The sequence below is a fragment of the Eupeodes corollae genome, chromosome 1 (assembly GCF_945859685.1).
Source record: "Eupeodes corollae chromosome 1, idEupCoro1.1, whole genome shotgun sequence".
NCBI lineage: Eukaryota > Metazoa > Arthropoda > Insecta > Diptera > Syrphidae > Eupeodes > Eupeodes corollae.
In genome coordinates this window covers 240,936,862-240,963,128 of record NC_079147.1, presented here as the reverse complement: position 1 = coordinate 240,963,128, position 26,267 = coordinate 240,936,862, and the positions used below count along the sequence as shown (strand labels likewise).

Below are 26,267 nucleotides of genomic sequence, written 5' to 3'. Positions count from 1 at the left end.
AAACACAATTTAGCAAATCATTAATAAAAAGAATAAAAAGTAGTGGTCCAAGGTGGCTGCCTTGTGGTACATCTGAAAAGTTTATTGTTTCATTTGATAAAACATCTCCAATTTCAACATTATTTACTACGACTCAAGAAGACTCGAGTGAAACCCTACCAGCTCAAGTTTTTTTCAAAAGAGTATTTGTCTTGCACAAGATCAAATGCCTTTGAAAAATCGGTGTAAATAACATCGACTAGAAAGCGATTTTATAAACAACCAAGACAATAATTCGTAATATTAATAAATTGGTTGCCCTCGATCTAACACTCATAAATCCATGCTGATGATGGAAAATATGATTTCAAACTAAACTATACAGTTTATTTTCATCAATTGCTTCAAATACCTTTGGAAATAACTGAAGTTTAGCAATATGTCTATAATTTTCCACAGATCCCTTAGATCCAGATTTGTGCAGAGGAGTAATCAGAGAATGTTTCCAAGTATTTAAAAATATACCTTCTCGCAAGGACATATTGAAAATATAATACAACGGGGCTGCTTAATTGTATTTAAAAAAATTTTAAATTAGTGGATGTAAATCAGCAGCGGAGAAACTGTTGTCAAGAGATGATAAAGCTGACAACACATCATCTATAGATAAACAAAGGCTACCAGAATCTATATTACAATTGAAATTATTAAAATCTGGGTCATCTTTTATCCTCAAGGCAGCAAAATTTCATTGGAAAAATGCAAAATTATTACAAATATCACTAAAGTTCTCTGAAAAAGTCCCTTTGTATGATACATTAGATGAATCCCAATCGATTTTCTTATTGTATTCAAAAATGACCAAAAACATTTAAAAATACTCTGTGTTTTCGACTCCAGAGACCAGATATATTGTTTATAAATAAATCTTTTCAAAAACTCATACTCTTTCCTAGTTCTATTAATTTCTTCTCGAAAAGACACCGAAATTTTACTTTTTTTCATGAAGTTTAATCATAACATTTTTAAGTCTTGATAAACTTTTATTTAACCAAATCGGACTTTTTGAATTGCTTAAATTTTCGTATGGGAACAAAATTAAAAACACAATGATCCAATACATTCCGAATTATAAATCGAGTGACAGCTGTCAAAAAGAACAACTCCGAAAAAAGCATTATGCCACACGTCTGAACAATACACCCATTAGTTATTTTCTTTTGGGTTCCCACCAAATTTCAATCTTTTACCTTATGTCAAAATTACTTTGATCATTAATAAAAACAAAAAAAGATATTAATTTCCTATCAATCACTAATCAACCTTTCAAATTTTGATTTTTTTTGTTTGTTATTAATAGGCATCCATTTATAGTTCCACATTAAGCATCATAATCCTACTTTAAAGCCTGTTGCGGTTTTAATTAATTGCCAATTTCAAAATTATATTTTTTCTCAAATTTAAACAAATTTATGATTTTTTCTGGTTTTTTGATGAGAAAAATGATCAAATCAATATTTATCCATTATTAAAAGATAATTTTTTTTTAGACACACATTATTCCAAAATCCTACTTGAAAAAGTTGCCGGCTTTTTTTTATTTAAACACAAAAATTAAAGAAGTTTATTTACTGCCCCACATTTTTCTTTCAAAAAATTTGAACTGTAAACATAGTGACATGAATATACAAAAAAAAGAGTAAAAAATACGTCAGAATTTTCTATTTTCACACATGCAAAATATAATCTTATTTCAAAGCAAACGAAACAGAAACGATTAAAAATTTAATATTTTCACTTTGTTTTCAAAATTCTTATTTTCCAGATGAGAATGAAAAATTGAAGAAAAACGATCAGCAAAATGTATACAAAACTTAAAATATTCACACGAATCCTAAAATTGCCATGCGCAAAATTATTATTATTCTTTAACTCATATATAAAAATCTTTTCGAAAACGAATGTATATATTTTTCTGTCATATTAAATTAAAAATGAGTATTTTTTCCTTCAAAAATCGCCATTTTCACCAACTGTTATAGGTACAACAACAATAAAACAATGTTTTAATTTAAATAAAGGAAAAGTATCTTTTGCTTACATATAATCCATTCGCAATGTAATTAGAAAATTCAGCACAATATTCGTAAAAAAATGATTTATTATATTTTAGTTTGTTTTAAATTATTTTCTATTTATTATAAATTCGTATAAAATATAATATGTGTTTATATATTTATTATTTTTCTTCCTGTCTATGAATGACATAAAACATCTGGGATCGAACTTTCACTTCGGTCACTATTTTTAGATTAAAAAATGTATCCCAAATAATTTATTTATATTTCTTTTGTTAAATTAATTTAAAATAAAAATAACAACAGGTAACTTATTCGCAACACATAATATTTTAGTAATTTTGAGGGAAAGACTTAATCATTATTGTTTTTCGTTTTGTAGTAAATAAAAATTCGAGGACACTAAAATAAGATTCAAAATTCGGAACAGAAAAAAAAAAAACTATATCACATCTCGAGTGAAGACAATAAAAACTAAAAAACCAAATTAAAATTTTAGTTAAGAACTAGCGCAAATAATCGAAAGATACTACTTGAGCTATTAAATCTTAGGAGAGTACAAGTCGCCGTCGCTCGTCGAACGGTGCGCGGTTTGAGTTTAAAATAATTTATTTTTGGACAAAAGACGTTCTGTGAGAAAAAGTTCGTCTAAGTGAGTTCTTTTTTTCTATCTATCTATTGTATCGGTCTTGCCCCTCTCAATATTTTCAGAACCTTCAATGAGAGAAGCAAAAATAGAAAAGTATGAGAAGGAATGGGAGAAGATTCACATCGAAAAGATTATAGATACTCGTAAAAGATACAAAACAGCACCACGCTAATTATTTGATTTTTGGTTAGGCTATGACATCATTGCTTCTCAGTCTCAGCAGCCACTGAAATTGATGACGATGACGCCAGCTAGGCAGCGGTAGTGGCAGTGGCAACCCCAGCAGCAGAAGCAGACTTATGGTAATGGGTTAATGATGTTGCCTTACATTACACTTCTGATGCTTAGTGCTTAACATGCACGAAGACGCTATGACGTAATGACGACGACGACGCAACGACGACGAGGACGGAAAAGTAAACTTATTTTCGATTTCCTTGAATCTCGGCGACTCACTATGTCAACGTAATTTTATAAGTTTGGCAGTCTTCAATTCTTTTTTTCTTCTCCTTCTTCCTCTTCTCCTTGGAAGGACAAAGATGCAGTGAAGATTTAAAAAAGTATGTTTATGTAGAAGCAACATAAAAATTCAGAATGGAATTTTCACAGGGTGGGGGTCGGATGCCCACCGTACCAGACAAATGTGAGAGGAAGGATCAACGAAAACAAAAATTTCACTTCATTTCTTCTGTCGGAAAAGACATCGAGGAAATTTGTTTGTCTCGTGGCAGGGCACGATTTTGGGAAATATTGTTCTGTAGGTATGTATACCTTATATACCTATAAGCTATCTGAGGATAAGGAACAATGTGAGTACATAGCTCGTTACACATTAGCAAGTTTCTTCTTTTTTGTATGGGAAATTGGGGAGACATTAAATATCTATATAAGTTGAAAAGATGCCAAATGAAAAACAAGTTAAAGAAATTTTGTTTAAACATTTTTGTTGTTAAATAAGTTTATTTTTGAAATTGAAATTATTTAAAAATTATTTTATGTAAATTATTTTCTATTGTTCTTTGCTGCTTTTTTTAATTTTTGTTTGTTTTTCGAACTGATGGTGAAAGAGGTCAAAATTTTGTGTCTTTGGCGTCTGTTTTTTTTTAATATCTGAAACCTTAAACTTTTGAATTTATGCATATGTATATTTTATGTTAAACTGCAGCCAACTGAATGGTTTTGTATTATGATTATAGCAGAAACGATTGTGATATGTTTTATTGTTTAAAGACAATTGTTTTTCATTTTATGGAATAGTTTTTCCTTAGCTCTGAGATTAAATTTTGTCTTTATTTATTTTTTGATTAATCTTTTAACAGTTTTAATGCATTTCCGTTCTAATTCAAAACGGAAATGAGAATTTGCTTACAGTATTAGTAAGAGATTTCATTTAAAATTAAAAGAGTTGGAGCCTCTTCTTTTTTTTCAAATTCAACTTTGACAGTATAGTTCGACGGCTGAGATGAAGACTAACAGATTTAAATTAGAAGATAGAGACTACATGAACTCAGTTTCAAGGTGAAAACTAATATTTTTTATCCATTTTGCGGTTTCAAAAGTATAGGGCTAGAATTTGACATCTGTCAAACTAATCTGTTAAACCAATTATTTTTTTCAGTTGACATTTACGAAAATGAATCGCTTAACTTTCCCACGATGCATACAAATTGTTAAAAACTACTACAAAAATGGTGATTCTGCTACAGCCACATATCGTGCTTTAAGAGTAGCTTATGGTTTACATAACCGTCCAACTACGCTTGCAATTGATAAAATTGTGAAGAAATTTGAAGACACTGAATGGCTTAAAGATATTTTAAGGCTTGTGCATCATCGTACCACTCATAAGAACGCTGCTCTTTTAAAAAAAAAATGTCTTCAGCGACAAAGCACTCGGTGGGTATGTTAACGAAAAATTGTTCTGGTTCTGAGAATCCTCGAGTAATTGAACAGAGGCCATTACATCCACAAAAAGTCACTAATTCGTCAAGTTATGGCTGATATACCGCCCAAAAAATTACCTCAAAAAAATCGATGCTTGCAACAATTCACACATAATGTCAACGTTCAAACTTAATAATAAGTGTTTTATGCACTTTTACTTTTGAAACCGCAAAATGGATAACCCCGTATACGCGAAAAACTAACATATTTCACATTTCTAGGTGAAAGCTAACAGATTTCTTTAATGTAAATGAAAATTTTGACATTATATGTGTTTTCGAAATACTTTAGTTTTCATATAAATGTTGGTCACGACTACGTCTTAATAATTAGTTTCGGAAGGTCGCTTCGAAAACGTTAATATTTTCCGGTTCGAGGTCACAACTTTTTACCATGCGACAGTACTGTTGGTGTAATCAAACGAAATCTTAAAAGATATGACAGAATCTATATTTCGGAGCAATACGCGGAGTATATTGAAAATTCTAGCAACCTATTCACCGCTCGTTATGTTAAAACAGAAGATATATTAAATTCTCAGTATTATCGGAGGATTCTGTTGGAAAAAAAGTACCAAGGAACTTGAAAGTATCTTTTAACAAATCGAATTTTGTAATGTTTGTTTACCGCCAAAACAAGATCGAAGCACACGATTACATTGACGGACTTGTGAAGCACACATTTAAACTCAAAAAGTTCAATGGCCCAATCACATTTCAAACAACTCAATATCAGTAACACCATCGATGAAAAAAAAAATCGAGGACATTCGAAAATTTTGGCAATCATTTTTATTTGGTTTCACTTTTTTTTCTTTTTTGACGAAATTTCAAAAATATAATGGAATTAAGATAAGTTTAACTACTACAAAAATATATTTGAGGGTGTTTATTTGCAAAACATGAATTTAAAATTGGCATTTTTTAAATCCGTAACCTACGGAATCCAGCAATTTCTGTTTTTGTTTAAGTTAAAATCCCACGCAAAAATAAAATAATTAGTTTTTTTTGTTTTCTGGAAAATTTTAAAATGTGGACATGTCATGTCTTTTCAGAAGGCCCAATTTTGGTTGACTCCTTGAGCATAACGATTGGAAGGTATTAATCGATAACACAAATAATGTTTTCTTACAAGTCGTCCATCGTAGGATTATTCTTGAAGAACTCAAAGTTTACATATCCCCACAGAAAATAGTTCAGAGGTGTAGTATCGCACAATTTAGGCTACTTATTTAGTGTAGCACAATGTGGAATGCTGTATGGCTATGTATTGCACAGAACCTCCGATCTTCTAATTGAAACCAGAGATCACTGAGATCGTGGGGATAAATTTCACGAAGCACTTATTCCGTTTATATGAGGTTAATGATGGTTATTTTTGACAGGAACATCCAGATTTGCCTCATTTAAAAAAAAAACATGGACCAGCATAGAAAGCAAATCATTCCATTATTTTTATTGCACAATTTGATACATTTCGGGTTATTCATTATCCCAAATACAGCAATTTTTTGTTAACGTATGCACTTAAGTCAGAAAAAGACTTCTTGGAAACGGTACTGAATAAAAATAAGAAATTAATTTGATAGGAATCAAAATCTGACAAAAAAGGATAACAAGAGGAAGGTGCAAATAATTAATTCAAGCGTTTTAAGATTGAAATCAAAATAGTAGTTTTTTAAACATTACAAATCTTAAAAAAAAATGTTTTAAAGTTCAAAACCTCAGCGAAAAATTGTGTGAAGTGTCCATTGGGATATTATTATCGCAATATGGTGGAGTTTAAAGAATGCTGCTTGATATTTCTTCAAACAAAATAAGCTTATCGCTCTCATTAATCATGTGTTTTAAGTCTTTGGTATTAAAAGATCGAGTATTTTTGTAACTACCAATAGAAAACCATATCAGCCAAATAGTTTTACGAATTCTTTCTCTAAGGTCTTCAACCAATCATGAAGTATTGGAGTATCGTTTACGTGTCCTTAAATAACAAAGACTTAAATTACACAATCGATGTTCAATAGCGATCAAGAATTAACTAGGTCAGGAAACTTTTCTAACGAAATTGCGATTCTTTCGTTGGAAACACTTTTTAGCTAATCATTTATCTTACTAGTCGCAACTTGCACAAGGATCATTTTTGAATAAATAAGAAATGCTTAGCAAAACCAATAACGGATTTTTTAAAACCAATTAAAAACACAACAAGTTAAATTAAGAATTGTATGATAAATTGGAAAGGTGCAAATTTTCATCTTATGATACAGTTTAAATAATTTCAGTATCTCACTCAGTTTCCGTAATTTCTCATTAGTTATAAGATGACTTACTTACGGAATTCAGTAGCCACCCTGGAGCCAGCAAAGATATGGAGGAGAATACCATAGTAGAGACGCAGTAAATCTGGCGAGATCATTTCAACCAGCTGCTTAATGGTGATGAAGACAACGATTCCGCCAGCTAGCAGCCATGTCAAATCTATTTGGTTGACAATCTAGAGTTCTACCCTACCAGAGTGAGATCAAACAAGCCATGACCAGGCTGAAGTCGAACAAAGCGGCCGGTGATGACGGTCCGCAGGCGGAGCTTTTTAAGTTCGCTGGAGCAGATCTGGTAAGGAGCATGCACCAGCTAGTTACTTAAATTTGGTCGGAAGGAAGCATGCCCGACGAGTGGAACTTAAGCACCATCTGCTCGATCCATAAAAAAGGCGACCGCCTTCTCTGCGCCAACTACAGAGGCATTAGCCTTTAAGACATCGCATACAGGATCTTGCCAAACGTATTATGTGAACGCCTGAAGTCATTTACTGACGAACTAATTGGCCTTTACCAGTGTGGCTTCAGGCCTGGAAAATCTACCATCGACCAAATTTTCACTCTACGCCAAATCCTGGAAAAGACCCAACAACATAACACTATACCGCGCCATGTTAAGTTTTGGTATCCCTACTACCAAACTGATACGACTTATCAGGATGACGTTGGAAAATGCTCTTTGCTGCGTCAAAATTGGAAGAGACTCGACCGAAGCCTTCGAAACCAGTAGAGGACTTCGAAAAGGTGATGCGCAACACCAACACCAACAACAATACAAGTGGTACCATCTTTCAAAAATCCACACAATATCTTGAATATGCAGATGACATCGACATTATGGGAAGAACCAATCCTCCTCTAATATCGAGTCTGAGGCGAAGAAAATTGGTCTTGACATTAACGAGGACAAAACGAAGTATTTACTGTCATCAAATAGAGTCGATTCCCACCGTAGACTTGGTCAAAAAGTGACAATTGAAAGGTATTACTTCGAGGTGGAAAACGAATTTGTTTATCTGGGCACTACTGTTTATTCTGCAAATGATACCAGCGTGGAGATCAAACGTAAATTACCCTTGTTAATAGCTGTTTCTATCGCCTGAACAAAGCAGTTGAGAAATAAGGCCCTATCGCGAAGTACCAAAGAGACACTGTACAAAACCTTAATCATCCCAGTCTTGCTGTATGGTGCAAAAGCATGTAACCTCTCTTAGGAGGATGAAGGATCTTTTAGTATCGTCAAGAGGAAGGTTCTGCGCACGGTCTATCCGGTTTTTGTCTATAGGCAAAGTAACATTTGGCGGAGAAGATATAACCATAAGTTATACGAGCTGTACAGTGACTTGCTACTGGTCAAAAAACTGCGTGTTCAACGCTTAAGGTGGCTAGGGCATGTCGAGCGAATCAACATCGAAGCGCCAGCCCGTAAGGTATTCAACGCCAAGCCTGAGGGAACAAGGAGCAGCGGCAGGAATCATCTCCAGTGAAGTGATCAAGTTGAGGCCGACGCACGTCAACTTGGTATTCGAAACTGGAGCCAGCAAGCTAGAAATCGAGTAAGCTGGCGATAGTTATTAATTGAGGCCCAGGAACACAATGCACAGTATGAATTTTTACGGAAATATTATTTGTGAATACCTTATTCCCCTAATTACACAAATACAAGAGGAATCGACCAACCTGGATTAACATTAATGGCAGGGGTACTGTCAGCAGTGTTTGTAATTAAAACAAAACCTCTTAGTAGAAAACTATTTAGCTTTTCTGCTCTATTAAGATTCTCCCTTAAAAGTCTTAACACTGTATGTTATCATAATTTCCAAACTTTTAAGTTCAAAAATTCGTTTCTTACAAAATTCATAATAATAAAAACTAAATAATTTGCACACGAATTTTCAAACTAGTTTCAAAAAGTCTAGAAGTCTAGAAGTCTTTAATCTTTTAAAAATTAAAAAATTTAAAATAAAACATAAATTTAAAAAAAAGTTGAGTATTCATTTTTTTAAAGACCAATAAAATAACAATAAATATATGAAGTTTAAGCTTAAGAAAAAAACACGATTATAATTTTAAAAAAAGAAAAAATTACAAAAACAAGTTCTATTTTAAATTGTATCTAAATCTATGATGTTTTTTTTTCAAATTCTTCACATTTACATGCTTTTAATTTAAGCCTTATTATAAATTCTATTTGGGCTCACATATTTTTGTTTTTTTAAGTATACAAGAAAGAATTATCCATATTTTATTTTAAATAATTCACCAACCTTTTTAAAACCCACTCAAATTTAAGACTAAAATTTAAATATTCCCTAACCTTACTTATAGCCAAAAAACAAACACATACAAATTATTATTATTAGCCAAGTCAGGGTTAAGGTTAAAAAAATTAACAAAAAAACAAAGATCTCATCACATCTCTGAATAGTTTGGGCATTAGTGGCTTATGTAGTATCTCTAACAATAATAATAATTATTACAAATCGAGTTTCATTAACATTCGAAAAAACTGGTCGCGGCTAATATCGCCTAGATTTAATTCTCACTTTTGTTGTTTTTCAGTCGAGATGACGTAATTTGAGAAGCCGGCTTTTTTGATTTGTTTGAAAGACTTTTTTCTCTGTGTGTGAATATTTATAAAACACAAAAATGGTGCCGTCACCAATTTATTCAACAGCGCCATCTACTTATGTATCTCTCTTATTGTCAATAATTATTATTTTTGTTATATTATTGTGTGTCATATCTTACGTGTGCAACATTTAAAAATTGGTTTCATTTTCAATAAAGCTTTGAAAAAGATATAAATATTCAGAGGTATCGATGTACCCTCTCGGTTTAATTTATTTGATGGATAATAAAAAGAGTTCGTGAAGGAATCTTTGATGGAGTGCCAAGTGGGTGCGAGGTGGACTTGGACGAGTGACATCATATACCACTCTATAAATTACCCTACTGTCATCTTTTGCATTATAATATTTAGCTTAATGATTATGAAGAGTTAATCAAATAAATGAATATTAATTCAATATGTTTTGCAAAAAGTGTTGAAATTCATAGTGTTAGATGTTTTGCTATTTAAGCGATATTTTAAATTAGCACTGTTTGTGTCTAGTGCGAAAACAAACAAGCTTTATTGATGAGGTGTTTTTTTGTTTACATTTAAGTTCCGATATGGGAATAAGTACCTAACATTGAAGGTGCGGTTTTAGGTATTGATTCATAAAAAAAAATTAAATCGACATTTCTTCAATATAAAAATCATATATTAAATTAAAAATATTTGGTATTCTATCTGACAATCAAAATTTTATCAGAACTCCAACAAACAAAGTTTGTTTCAATTTTCAAAATTATTTAAGTTCAAGATTTTAGCAGTAAGCCTCAGTTTTGTATGAGTTTTACAAAGTTATAAAGTTAATTTTTGGACAAAAGATCGGGCTGTGGAAACCTAAAAGTTAATGCTCTTGTGTTTTTCAAGAAATAAATGAATCCTCTATACTGTCTAGTTACCGACCGATTACTTAAGTACCTTTTTTCCAAGGTCATCTTAACAATGATTAATTAACAGCTCAAGAAATATCTCGAAGATCGAAGGCTTCTTAATGACCGGTAGGACTGCTTTCGTAGCAATAGGTCTGATAATGTATTGGTTTTTCTCACGAAACAGTGGAACAAATACTTAAAGAAAGTAAGATTATTACTTACTTATTACTTAAGGTGGCGCTACAGTCCAGGGTGGACCTGGGCCTCAACCAACATGCGTCTCCAGCCAGCTCAGTCTATAGCTAGCTGTCTCCAGTTTCGCACGCCAAGTTGGTTGACGTCTTTACTTACCTGCGTGCGCCACCTGAGTCAAGGTCTTCCTCTACTGCGCCGTACCTCGGGATTGGATTCGACTTTGGACTTTAATTCTGCTAACTAGGTCAGTGTTGCTGTCTACCCCGTACAGTTCGTCGTTATATGTTCTCCTATTTTCTCCATCTATGCGTACGGGACCAAAAATCACCCGAAGAATTTTTCTCTCCAAGCATCCTAAGACGCTCTCATCTTTCTTTGACAGGATCCAGGCCTCAGCACCATAAATGAGAACCAGGATGATGAGTGTCTTATAGAGGGTGATTTTAGATGCTCGAGAGAGGACTTTACTTCTCAATTGCCTTCTAAGTCCAAAGAAGCAGTGATTTGCAAGAGTTATTCTTCGTTTGATTTCAGCGCTGGTGTTGTTGTCTGCATTAATAGCGGTGCCTAGGTAGACAAAGTCCTTAACTACCTCAAAGTTATAGCTGTTCATGATGACGTTTTGTCCAAGACGTCGTCGTTCAGTGTCCTTTTTTGATGACAGCATATACTTGGTCTTGTCCTCTTTGACCACTACACCCATCTTCTTCGCTTCCGTCGCAATGCTCAAAAACGCTCCACTGACATCACGCTTTGATCTTCCAATTATGTCAATACATCTGCATATCCGAGTAATTGGATGGACCTTTGGAAGATTGTGCCTCTAGTGTTGACGGTTGAGTTTTGCACAATTCTTTCCAGAACGATGTTGAAGAAGTCGCATGACAGTGCATCACCTTGTCTCCATCGTCCATCGTCATTCTGCACAAACGGATAAGTTTGATAAGTTTGGGTATTGATGAATCTCTTCTTTATCGGGTTAGGAATTACCTTTCGTATCGTTTAATTCAAATAGTATTGGATGGCTTCAAATCTGATATACATAAAATAAACGCTGATGTGCCCCAGGGCTCCGCTTTGTTTCCGATACTCTTTCTTATTTTTTAATAATGATTTCCTGTCTACAACTTCTTATCCAGTACAATATTTTGCCGACGATAGTGCTCTTAGCTTTTCATATTCGTTTTTAGACTCACATCACTTTTCTTTCGATGCTGTCTTCTATCTTTGAAACGAGATAAGCCCCTGACACTATATATGGATGGTTAGGGCACTTGCATCAATGAGGCTTGATATTCTCGGTGTGAGTATCACCAACCAAATTTTGTGGAACGATCGCCAAAAATGCCTCAAGATTTTTGGGTGTCCTGAGGCGATGCAAGAAGTTTTTTTTTCTCCGCTGTTATCTATGAGACTTATATACTTCCAAAGGTAAAGTATAACTCCCATTTCAGTGGTAGTGCTCTTTTAACTAAGGTACTAAAGGTAGAACGTAGAGCATTTAAATTAATTGGTATTAATTACATCATTGTATCATTTACCTCACTTGAATAGCGTCGCAAAGCTTCTAGTCTCTCCCTTTTTTACCATTAGTTTAACAGTTTTGTTCTATAAAAACAGTCAGCTGCATAACCCCCCCCCCTTTAAACAGTTCAACCCTCATACTTGCGCTTTTAGGAATGCTCATCAGTAAACCCTCGAGCCTTACGAACGCCTTACCACACTCTTTCTCAGTCATTTCAATATTCAGCAATATTCAGAAATTCAAAAACAATGTGCACCGGCACCTCTTAATGTTCACACTGTGTCTCTGCATAATATGGGTAGTAATACTCCCTTGAGAATGCGCTTATTATACAAAAATTGGGTCATTCAAACGCATCTTTCCATGTTGACGAAACATTTAAATTTCTTTGAGTTAAACCCACACCCAAATCGAATTAGGAAATACACAATGGGGTGAGGTGTTTGCTCTTTCAAGTGAGCTTCAAATAGAAGATCTTCAACAGTTTCGAAATGTTTGCCGTTTGTCAGTTAGTGAATTTAGAATTTTTTTACAAAACGTTGGACCCATAATTTTTTAAAAAGATACACAATTAAGGGAAGCTATATCAGTTAGCGAGAGTGTACTGGTAACACTTGGATTTTTAACATCTTGTAAGCATATGAATCGCAAATCATTTTCGAAGGAAAAACTAAAAGTTAATTGCAAAATCTGTGCAGGTGATTCATAATGCAACCTTCAGTGCCTCTTTCGGATTCCAGTATGAATAATAAGAAGAATTTTGAGAGACGTCTATCCACCAATTTTCAAGGTTTAAAAGACAAGTTTTTGAAGGTAAAAACGAAAAAAAAAAAATGTATTTTCAAATCAAATTTAAATGAACAAAAAACATAGTTTATACTACTTTGCCATGTTTATTCTCGACAGCTACTCGCAAAATACGAACTGTGTTGATATTCCGCGAACTTATCTCGGATAGTAGCAAACACGTATGTCCACTTTCGAGTGACTCTCAAAAAGATCGAGATTAATTACTCAACTCCCCGACAGCTACTCTCCAGACTATGTCCATTTGCGAGATCGCTTTTGAGAGCAGCTTGAAAGCGACTCGCAGCACGTTTACTCTCAAATGGACACACCCACCTTTAGTTCATCCTAAGACAACTCATACCTTAAGAAAGAACTCATCCCACAAAAAATATAAAATACTGGGAAATTAACTTATCGAAAGAAATGGTTTTTGTATTTGATTAGTTTGGTTAAATACACAAACCCTTTCTTTTGTTGCATTGTTTTTCAAGTACATATTCAAGTATTTCAAAAAGTAAACTTTTCAATCAATCAATCAATCAATCAATAAATCATCTCTCTTTTAACGCATTAGTTTTTTAAAATGGTAAAGGTTCAATTGTTGGGTCTAAATTTGTATTTTCTTAAAACGGGAATTTCTTCTCATCTATTGGGAAATTAAATTTAAATAAAAGCTTTGAGTGCGAACCACGTCAAAAGTGAACATATATATTTTTTAACTTTGTATGTCAAATAATTTTCCCATAATGGAAAATAATATCTTATTTATTCATTGAAAAACAGTGAATTATTTCTTACTGATGGTAATGATGATGACAAAAGTTTCAAAAGAAGGTATTTTCCACTCCACTTTCACTTAATTAGAAGCAAGTTCTTACAACCTGACTTAAACATTTAAATTTTGTGTGTTTTGTTGTTTTTCTTATTACTATTTTTTTAGTAAAATTTATATTCAAGCAAATATTTATTTTGCAAAATTGATTGCAAACATGGTCCTGCCTTTATATTTATTGCGTGAATATCAATATATAAAGTCTCAAATATCCAATGGACTTTATCAATTATTTATTTATTTTGTTGTTGTTGTTTAAATAGAATCTACATATGTTCGAGTATATTCGATATCTTTGGATTTGTATGTTAATCAATAGATAGTATTTTATTAAGATAACTTTATGTGCTTATTATTTTATATCCATACGAGTTGAGTAAGACTTTTTTATAAAGAATTGGCAATCTTCCATAGCTGTGTGAACAAAATGGAGAAGTTGCTGCAATAAATGCAATATTGGTGGGAAAACTTTAATTAGTAATTTCCATCGTAGTTTCCCTGAAAAAAACAGTATTTTTAAGTTAAAGTCGAAATGCACAAATAGTTCCACTTTTTAAACTCAAGCTAGAAATAGGGCTTCACTTGGTAAAATTCAATCTTTGATTTATATTGAATTGTTGGAAGGCTTAGCCTTATTGGATGTCAATTTTCAATTTTCAAGACTCCTTGCAAAACTGATAACAAATTTATTGATATAGAACTCTTAATAGGATTCATGTTTAGCTTAAAAATCATTAGAGCTTCCGTTTCCAAAACCTTTTAGTTTGAAGTAAGTGATACTTAAGTGTCTAATTGAACAGACTTAAGTGCCACTTATTTAAGTAAATCTGTGCTACAAAAATAGTTCCCTGTTTTAGCTACTTGAATTTCATATCAAATTATTTACACAAACATACAAACAGTTTTAACAATTTCAAAACCTTCGATTACAAATGTACCTAAGTAATATTCTATAGGAGATAATAATTGTTGTTGTAAATAAACAAACTATATTAATTTCTCAGCACGCCAATAAGGTTAAAAGTTGAAACCAATTCATGAATGAGATAACAAGAACTCGTTCTTTATTTAAATTATAAAAGTAGACTTGACAGATTACAAATCACATTTAGCTATGAACATATAGTAAAGATAGAAGTCAGTCAATATAAGAAAATAAGTGCAAAAGTCATCAATGACCAACTATCGCCTTATAAATCAAAAATAATGATCTTTTCAATTTGTTAATTACTTTTAATTAAATCATCAATTTATAAATGAAAACGATATTGAAGACATGTCACTCATGTACACACGATTTTTATACCAAAAAGTTTACATCCTTAGGAATTTGTATACAATGATATAAATTATGAATATTTAAAATATATGACGAATAAACTTGACCGGAAACACATTCAAACGCCACATTTCAAATATCACATATCAAAAAGTTGCATATTATTCACCTTTTTCTGGATCTATCATGTCATAGAATAAAGTTTCTAACCCTTGATATGAGGTCATAATTCCCATTTAATAATATTACTGTATACCTTGTACGAGTATATCTAAGTAATTGAGACATTGAATAAGTAATAAAAAAATAATTTTTTTTATATTGTTACTCGGTTAAATTTTTTCTTTTACATATATTTGCTTTGCTAACGACTAACGGCAACACGAACACCCATTCATAAAGTCAAATGACATCACAGTGAGTCAAAAATTGTGTCATAGGTGTGAACTGTTAATGTTATAAATGAGTAAATAATACAAATAATAATCATATAATATTGTAGGTACATATTTATGATTTTATGAAGGCTGTCTCGTTAAAACCGAGATTCAAAATAAACATATAGTTAATATGATTGTGTTGAGTTTATTTTAATAATATTAATGAGTCTAGTTATATTTTTGAAGCCTGTTATCGCAGAGTATGGGTCAATGTGAGAGAAATTCATAAAGCGTGATACCGTAGCATAATTCTGAAGGTTATTTCTTTTTTTTGCTTTAAATTTAATTTTGATTTATAGAACTTTTACAATTTTAACTTGAAAATAATATTTATCTTCAAATAGTTCAGTCTAAAAATAATGATTAGCTCATTAACCTAAGACGAGAGTTTGTCGTGCTTACACTTTATAGCTCTGCAGTTTCATGCAGGACAAAGAAAAAGATTTAAGACATTTCGCTTTGATTCAATTAAAAAAAAGTGAGTATACGCCTAACTACTCCCAAACCATTTTTGATAGTAGTACATATTTTTAATAAATGATAAATGTAAAAGTTCAAAATAAACCCTATGTTAAGCCAGCAGGTTAATTTATTTATTTTCAATTTTAAGGATATCAGATTCTATCTAAAAATTCAAGTATTACAATATTCTTTAATATAGAATATATAAATTTCAAAAGTAATCATAAAGATTGAATTGGCCTTAAACATACCCTGGAACTACTTAATTCAATTGATTCACAAACTTCATTTAGTGGTCTTATTAAGATTCAAACAGAAATGTTCTGCCACGCAAGGATCTTGACGGAACATAAATTGCTATAATAAAAAGCAAAGATTAACAATTGATACATAATACATAGAAAAAGACATCTTGCTTTCTACTCTAGGATAAGAGTCAAGTTCATCTTAAAAAATATGAACCTAATAGATACAGTTCTCATAACAGATATTAAAGGCACAGCAATGCGTAAGGATCACTAAAATCCACACAATTTCGTTTTATAAACCCTTCAACTACACAAGATAATACATTAGAGTCAATCGTGTGGTCAATGCTAATGTGGATACAGAACCTATAGAAGGAGATATCTTTGCATTTTTTAATATTTAATCTTACACCGTTCAATTTACACCATTCCGATTTGTAAATAAAGTCGTCCTGCATTGTGCAGGCAATTTATTTCTAAGAAGAGTTTCAAATCATTAGCATAAAGACGACACTAAGATTATGTTATCACTGTAGTTATATCATTTAAACGGTGATTTTTTAAGAGCTTGAGAACTTTTTTTAAAAAAAAATGCATAAAATTTGCAAAATCTCATCGATTCTTTATTTGAAACGTTAGATTGGTCCATGACATTTACTTTTTGAAGATAATTTCATTTAAATGATGACCGCGGCTGCGTCTTAGGTGGTCCATTCGGAAAGTCCAATTTTGGGTAACTTTTTCGGGCATTTCGGCCGGAATAGCCCGAATTTCTTCGGAAATGTTGTCTTCCAAAGCTGGAATAGTTGCTGGCTTATTTGTGTATACTTTAGACATGACGTAGCCCCACAAAAAAATAGTCTAAAAGCGTCAAATCGCATGATCTTGGTGGCCAACTTACCGGTCCATTCCTTGAGATGAATTGTTCTCCGAAGTTTTCCCTCAAAATGGCCATAGAATCGCGAGCTGTGTGGCATGTAGCGCCATCTTGTTGAAACCACATGTCAACCAAGTTCAGTTCTTCCATTTTTGGCAACAAAAAGTTTGTTAGCATTGAACGATAGCTATCGCCATTCAACGTAACGTTGCGTCCAACAGCATCTTTGAAAAAATACGATCCAATGATTCCACCAGCGCACAAACCACACCAAACAGTCCATTTTTCGGGATGCATGGGCAGTTCTTGAACGGCTTCTGGTTGCTCTCCAAATACGGCAATTTTGCTTATTTACGTAGCCATTCAACCAGAAATGAGCCTCATCGCTGAACAAAATTTGTCGATAAAAAAGCGGATTTTCTGCCAACTTTTCTAGGGCCCATTCACTGAAAATTCGACATTGTGGCAGATCGTTCGGCTTCAGTTCTTGCACGTATTTTATACGGTTTTACACCAAGATCTTTGCGTAAAATCTTCCATGTGGTCGAATAACACAAACCCAATTGCTGCGAACGGCGACGAATCGACATTTCACGGTCTTCAGCAACACTCTCAGAAACAGACGCAATATTCTCTTCTGTACGCACTGTACGCATTCGTGTGGTTGGTTTAATGTCCAATAAAGTAAACTGAGTGCGAAACTTGGTCACAATGGCATTAATTGTTTGCTCACTTGGTCGATTATGTAGACCATAAATCGGACGTAAAGCGCGAAACACATTTCGAACCGAACACTGATTTTGGTAATAAAATTCAATGATTTGCAAGCGTTGCTCGTTAGTAAGTCTATTCATGATGAAATGTCAAAGCATACTGAGCATCTTTCTCTTTGACACCATGTCTGAAATCCCGCGTGATCTGTCAAATACTAATGCATGAAAATCCTAACCTCAAAAAAATCACCCTTTATAAAAATATTAAGGAGAAGCGGACCTAGATGGCTTCCTTGAGGAACACCTTATCTGCATTGCATAGAAAAAGTGTTACTTATTATAACTTTTTGAGACCTTCCTATTAGATAAGATGATAACCATTGAAGAAGAATAGAGTGGAAACTATAAAGTTTTAATTTGTATATTTAAGTGGAATGATCCACCGAATCAGGAGCTTTACTTAAATCAGTATATACTGGATTCTTATTTTCAAGCGAATTTAACACATATTTTGAGACAGCGGCTAAATTAGTTGCTGTAGAAAGACCGGAAACAACTCCATGTTGTTGTTCAAAATTATACTCTTGGGTTATGAATTCCAATATTGTTTTTTTTTCAGCCCATAATATAAATAATTGGAAATGCCACAACTTTATTCTAAGATCCAGATATTGTCCAGTCACATAGAAATATACCCTCAGGTAGAGATTGATTAAATATTTTACATAGCACGGGGACAATTTCTTAAGAAAATAGTTTTGAGCTCTATAGACTGGAGTCCTAAATATATTTCCTCTAAACTGAGTTGTAAACCTCCGATATCTACGCAAAAGGTCGAGTTATCAAAAGCATACTAAATATAACTCTTTTTTTCTAGCAGGTGAATAAAATAATTTAGAAAAAGTCAGCAAATAGACAAAGTAGTTATGATGTGTCTGATGATTTAGTATCCCAAAATGTCATTCGCTTTGTTTAGCCGTTTTTTTAAAACGAATACATATTTCGCTTAATGTTAGTTTCCAAACAAAACATACAAACAAACATACCACCTGTGAAGGATTTTACCAAGAGTAAAAAAAATAAGTGAAGTTTAAATTATCATTCGCTTACATTTGTTAAAAGCTTTAAGTTTTAGAATTTTAAGATTGATTATTTGCTTGTTGTACAACGGAAGCTTTGGATTTTTTCTCAAAAGGAATGATTCTACTTAAACTGTCAAAAATAGTAAACACGAAACGCGAATACTTTTTTAAAGGTTTTGATTTTATATATAGTTTAATTTCATAAATAAAATATTATTTTCAATGAATTTTGCCATTTTTAAAGTTAAAGAAACTAAGTCAGAAATTTACTTAGATAAAGAAGACAAAAAATCATAAAATCGTAACTGACCGATCAACAAATTATGAAGCACTTCTCGATATCTTGATATTTCGCATAAACGTCTTGTGGAGCAGGGATTGGAAAAATCGAAAAATGTTGTTTTTTGATTTAAGAGGCGTGGTATCCACCCACTTTCTTAAACGAATTGAAATTAGGCAAAGTGCGCGGGGTTGATGTGCAAACAAAGACAATCTGCGAAAATGTTGGGTAATAAATTTGGTGGCGCAACATTCCGTAAAGAACTAGGGCCTAGTGGCTAACAAGTGAGAAAGGCATTGACAACTTTGGTAGACCACAGATAATTTTGGATTTTGGTCAAAAATTGGGTTTTCTAAAGAATTTTATTCAGATTTAGCGTAGACATTTACAGAAATTAAAAGTTAAGTTTATGGCATGATTTCATCAGTAGACCTAATTCCTTTGGATTTAAGGTAGAAGACGCAGCTTTTTTTGTCATTGATCATACATTTATTTATTATTGTAGTTCGATAATATTTTAGATTTGCATATGTATATGTTTACTTAAGAGATATAGATTAAATTCTTTCAAGCTTCAATATATACTTAATACTAATGCAAAAATAAAATAATTTAAGGGAAAACCTACAAGAAGAAACCATTATATGATATTTAAAAACTAAAAATTGCACAAAAAACCAAACGCGATACAAATAAAATATCTAATTTAAAGGATTAAGAATTAGCTAATTATCAGAATAAGAACATTTTCTAAAAAAATTGTCTTGCAAATTATGAATTACGAGCTTGAGATGCTTAACATTAGCCTTATCATGAAGCCTGACAGTAGACCACACTGTCAACATTTTATTATGCAAATCAAGACCTGATTTGCGGTTTATGAACGGGTATAATATTCGTATAGAAAGATTCGTTTTTTAATCGTGTTGGCGATATGTTTTTGCCAAAAGTCAGTTTTTTGTCAATTGTTACCCCTAAGTAATTGCAGTTTTTAGACCAAATGATATCGATGCAGTTAAGCTGTATCGAAGTTTGTGGCAAAAATCTGATTTTCTTCGCCGAGAAAACCATTTACATGGCTTACGATATTTGAGCATTATTCTAGATTTTCTATTTATGAATATATTTTTGTATGGTAATGAACATTGTAGACTACTGAGAGCACATTGAGGCAATAGGCTAGACGAAAAAAGTTCTGAGTCATCAAATTGATCCCAATAATAAAACGTCCTAATAGAAGGTTTGTGTCTGGATAATTATCTATACAATCTCTAGTTCAAACAAAAAGACTCAACATATTTTAATAGGTCCACTTTGAGACTTTTTGAAGAACTCCCATCTTAGCTGAAATGGTTATGCGCTTCACACATAATTGTTTCTAATAATTAAAATCGTTCTTATATGATCACCCCGCTAAACAATAACAATTTATTTTAAAAAAATTGCTATAAGTTTTAATGAAAATATAGAAAAATCATTATTTTATAAATTAAATATTAATAATTGGAACAAAATTTCCATCTAAGTATGACTTCAAGCAATTTTCAACTTACATATATCATCTAAAAGTAAAAAGACCTACAGTAAGCTCTAGATCAATGATTGTATGAAATTCAATTAAAAAAATAATAGGTTTGCATAGTTCTTAAGGCAACTACTTTGAGAAAAACATTTAACGTCAAATACTGAATCTTACCTACAACTTACTTCACACAACTTCGATCTCTAAACACAAAGCTATTTTAGATTCTGTAGCTTAACTCTGTTATAACTTTTTTTCTGTTTGCACTTATCACGCAGTCTATTAAATATGGGTAATTATTTGAATGTACATATGTTGTACGTACGTAGATATTTCCACGGAGATTACGTCATCACATGATATTAAACCTGATTTTAAGATATTATTATTTTTATTTTTATTTTTTCCACCTATAATTTTTGCGTTTGCAGTAATTTTATTGCTTTCTCAATGAACAGGAACAAAAACAACAATACACAAGTTCAAGGCAAAGAAACCAAGTTAGGTTATTTTCCCCGCACTTCGTCGCAAAAGTATAGCGTCGCGTCGTCGTCGGCAGTCTTGACGTTGGCCGGCTTTAGCACTTTGAACGTAAACCGATTTACTTGAATGATTCTGATAAATAATAATTCAATGTTATGTCTGCTATTTGCTTGTTCAATCTTTAAACTCTATCCTCTGTTCAATGTTCATTAAAGTAAGAAAATTAAAAAAGAACATTCGGATAGAAATAAAAACAAATAAATTAAACACAAACTAGATCAAATACGGTTTGTTGGTTATAAGATCATTCAACTATGCTATAAAGTGCAACTTGCGTCTTAACTTAAAACTTAAGTTAATTTAATACTTAAATATAGTCAAGTCAAAACAAAACACACCAGATACGCTCTGTTTGTTGTCAAATAAGTTCATACACTTCTTCACTTTGTTAGTAAAGTCTTGAGCAAAGTGAAACAAAAAACAATGAATATTTGTACTCATATTTTTCTTGGTATAACATTCGCAGGAAAATATTGAGGTTGATGGTACGCAGAAGGTGATATGTTCTTCTTAATATAAAGATTGTCTTTCAAAGTCATTTACCTATAACAGAGAGAGCTTTATATAGTTTCAAGAACAAGTGTTCTTTTGTATTCAGCACTCTAAATACGCATTTATTGGTGACAAGGGAGAACAAGGGTTATATTTAAAATTGAAGATAGGTATTTTTAGAAAAGACAACAAAAAGGCCACTCGGTTTTGGATGTCCTTGTCATTGAGGAAGCAGATTTAGGATTCGTAAAAACACAATGACCGAATTTTCATCAAATTTGAAATTGATGGTGATTTCTTACTTTTCAAACACAATGTCATAAACTGAAAGTTTTTTAGGGGTCATTTATAATTTTAATGAGAAGCATGTTGTAGCGTAAGCTGCCATTTAATATCTTTTCTTCTCAAAGTTACATTTTTCAGCACTATGAATTTTTATTTGAAGAACTTTGTTTGGGAATAGTTATCAAGTAAAATTTAACAATCTTCACACTTAGAAGATTTTAGATGCGTTTTGTTGATGTTTAAATGTTAGAAATGAGCATTCAAGACCACCTCTGCATGCCAACTACTAATCGCTTCCTCGGTGAATATATCGGGTTCCTAGTAAATCAACTGGAGACTGGGTTTCAAGCCCAGTGGAAAGTTGTTGGGGTTAGCAAACGAAGGAGAGTAAGATATGTTTTCACTAAGGCACACTTCTTTTATTCAGACGGCAGAATAAATGAAATAAATGGTCTATATTTCCAGTTAGTTTGAACTACTTAGTAAACACACTATAGGGCTACTTCGACATATTCGGAGCTCAGGCCTATAAGAAGCGATAGTGACGACTGTTGCACTTAGATCTCAGGGTGAGTTCCAGACCACGTAAAGAAAAACCAGTTGCGAAACACCAACAAATTTATTTATCTTATTGTTTCTTTTTTTTGACTGAACTAGAATTACTCATTTCTTTAGTTTAAAAATCGATAAGTTTTTTATGAGATTTTAAAATTTTCTTTTTTCGATTTAAATAGTTTTTTTCGTGATTTGTTTTCGGAACAAATTTTGAACTTACGAATTTTAAGTTTTTTTTGTTGGGAACATTTGTTCCGATCGCTCAATTTTAGTGATTTTTAGGCTTGAGTTGTATATTATATTTTACTTTAGAGTGTTACATTTTTTTTTTACCATGTCGAGAAGGAGTCTTCCTCATAGGAAAGGTACCTTTTATGGCCGGAATCGAAACCCTAACTTTAGTGTCAATGATCGGTTGATAAACTTGGAAAATAATGCTTTAAATAGGGAGATGGCTTCAAATGCCTCCAATGTATCTGACGCATCAAGTTCAAACATAGGGAATCAAAATCCAACAGGCACTATCGCAAAAGTTCCACCAAATAATCAAACATCTACATAAAATCAAACAGAAGTTTCAGAGGACATTGGCGAACGAGAATTTTCAAATTATGTCCAAGGAATAGTTTCTGCTACAGTAGGGTTAGGAAGAGCTGAAAATATGATCTATGTGCAACAATAATTGGAAAGAATAACTGTTTTGATAAGACAAGAGCTGGCAGCTCCAATCCGTCGAGCGCTTACTGTTGCAGCTTCAAACACTGCAGCTGCAGCGTCTCCCACTGAATATGACTTGCATAAGACCAGTGATGCTCCCCCAAAATCAGCCTCAGCTTTTCCTCTCATTTACCGAGACTCACAACAGTAACATCAGATTTCTGCTTTGGATTCACATCAATCACCAAATGCTACCAATTTCTTAGCTCAACTTCATAATTTAAGGCTCAGCGATCCGTCCATTATTGCTTCAGAGGCAATCCCACCTTCCCAAGCTAATGCAAACGTGCCAGCACAATTTTGAAGTCTCTGTAAGCTCTAAGGCTTACTGGTAGTGTACAGAGTGTATAGTTTAGACTAGAGGGTTGAGATTTTTATATTTTATCCCTTACTAGATGTCAGCTCGAGGTACGTTACAGGGATGATTACGGACGGATTTACTGTTGACATCTAATGCAAGCGATTGAGGGACAATGAATATGCATGGAAAGTTAGGTCCCTTAATAGACCACGTGCCGCCCACCAATAAGCGGAGGACCTAGTCTGTTATAAAGCAGATATCACCACCATCCAGAAATTGCGATGGGAAGGGCCGGCGGCGCTACGGTGACTGCTACCGAGAAACGGTTACTTAGATGCGACCTTATCATTGCAGTCAGACCTAAGCAACAAGTCTTTGAATAAAGATGCCTCAACTATCATGACTATCCGCATCAAGGCTAAGTTCGGCCACACCAAGAATATGTTCTTCAAGCTCTTGGACAAAGCATATGAGCAGTGTCCTAGCTTCGATATTTAAATTGATAAGATTTTAATGTAAAGTTATGGAGTTAATAGGAAAACCCTTCCAAAAACGGATTCATGCAAATCCATTTTGCGACGAGGTGAAAAGTCATGCTAGCCAGTACGATAAGATGTTAAGAAATTCAGAAACAGAAATGAGATTTGAACTCGAACTAAAGGCTGCAAGACGAAAACAGAAGCATCATAGTGGAACCGCAGTTAATGCTGATGATATGGAAGGACCATTTCTGCAGACTTCTGCAGCTTCCCCAATGAGTGGAAGAAGGGAATTACCGTCAAGCTCCCAAAAAAGGAGATCTAACAAAGTGCGAAAACTTGAGAGGAATTGGCGTTCTACCTGCTGTTGCCAAAACAGTATCAAAAGTCATACTGGAACGCATCAGAGAACACCTTGGTGCCACACTCGACGCCAAACAAGCAGGATTTCGCGCTGGGTCCTCCTCTATTGATCATATCAACATCCTGCGAAGCATTATTGAACAGTACATTGAATATCGATCAAAACTACACCTGCTGTTCATCGACTTCAAAAAGGCCTTTGATAGCGTTAACAGGGAGTATATCTGGTTGGCTTTATGAAAGCAACAGATGATGGATCCAAGTGTCACGTTCTGCACGATTGTAGGTTGTCAGATGAGTTTGAAATCCGTTGCGGAATCAGAGAGGGATAAGGACTTTGACATTCTGTTTAAAGTACTTGGATTACGCGAACGATGTTTGCTTACTCGCTCATAGGATCATTGATCTCCATCAAATGACAACTTACAAGTGTGGAGAGGAAAACAGAAGTTTTGGGGCTGAAAATAAATTCCGGCAAAACAAAAATGATCAGCCTCGGAACCCGGCCGTCCTCTCAAATAAATATTTCCTCGCAACCGGTGGAAAAAGTGGAGCGCTTTCAATACCTTGGAAGTATCGTCTCCATCTAAGGCGGAACCGAAAACGACGCCATCTGTTGCATCGGCAAAGCGAAAAGCGGCGTTCGGTATGCTGTCAAAAATTTAGAGGAATAACTCACAAATGTCAAATCTGTGCTTCTTAATGGGTGCAGCACTTGGAAGGTTACTTCAGCCATTACAATAAAGCTGTAAACCAACAAAAGTTGGAGGGAGCTGAAGCACATCTCCAGAAACCGTACACTATGGAGCGTAGGCGTAATAGAAGCCCTATGCCCCTTATAGGGTTCACAACGGACTTAACAGGACTGAGGGCCTAAGTAAGTAAGTATAAGTAAGTAACTTCTGCAGACTATATACAAGCGAAGACGAACCGAAAAGGAACCTGATAGATCCTTATCAGTGTGGCTTTAGACCAGAAAAGTCTAACCTCGATCAAGTATACTTAACGAAAGATCCTGGAAAAAACTGAAGGATTTCAAATCGACCAACATATTTTCATCGATTTCAGGGCCGCATATGACAGCGTATAGAGCCATGTCTCTATTTGGCATCTATGCATAACTTTCCCGTTTGTGCAGATAGACCAGGGAGAAGTCACGCTGCTCGATAAAGCTTGGAAACAACTTAACCGAAAGTTTTGATATAGAGTGGTACGTTTTCATGTGATTTCTTTAACGTGTCGTCTTTAAAAGAATAGTGCAAAGCTTAAACATCAGGACTAAAAAGTCAAAAGTCTGCCAAATTACACGCATAGGCTGATCTTGGGTCGTTTCGAGAGAAAAGTTCTTCGTGTGATAAATTTTCCCGTATGTATAGAAGATCAGTAGAAGGGATGATTGAACGAAGAGCTGTACGGGCTGTACATAGACGTAGACTTAGCCAGAAGGATACAAGTATAATGACTGAGATCGCTGGGACAAGTAGTGCGCATGGAAATCAATACTGTGGCTGGACAGTCTTGGAACCCACGCCAACAGGACAGCACAGTAGATGAAGACTGTGGATCAGTAGAAAGTGACCTCATCCACCTTGAAGTGCACGACTGAAGACATCAAGCCACAATCAGAGCTAGATGAAGAAGTTTGTTGGGTGAATTCCTAGGATTGTAGCACCACCTTAAGTAAGTAAAGCTCATTCATAGGTAGATATTTTCAAATAGATATTCTTTAAGGTTTAGTGAATTTTTTAGTCTCTAAGAAATAAGTTCGTTTATATTGAATTTGTCCACATCTGCACAGTACTCATCGCAAGTTACCAACAATTAAATAAAACTAC

At 33.5% G+C, this 26,267-nt stretch overlaps 1 protein-coding gene across 19 annotated transcripts in view; it reads right to left on the bottom strand.

The window, feature by feature from the left end:
* LOC129941823 (uncharacterized) overlaps positions 1-26,267 on the bottom strand; it is a 110,379-nt gene that overhangs the window by 45,844 nt on the left and 38,268 nt on the right. The window contains exon 1 of one of the 19 annotated variants that reach the window (XM_056050559.1): positions 2,081-2,526. The exons of the other annotated variants lie outside the window; for them this stretch is intronic. The gene's annotated coding sequence lies outside the window, so the exon portion shown is untranslated. Of the gene's footprint in view, positions 1-2,080; positions 2,527-26,267 lie in introns of those variants that run through there. 19 annotated transcript variants of the gene reach the window in all.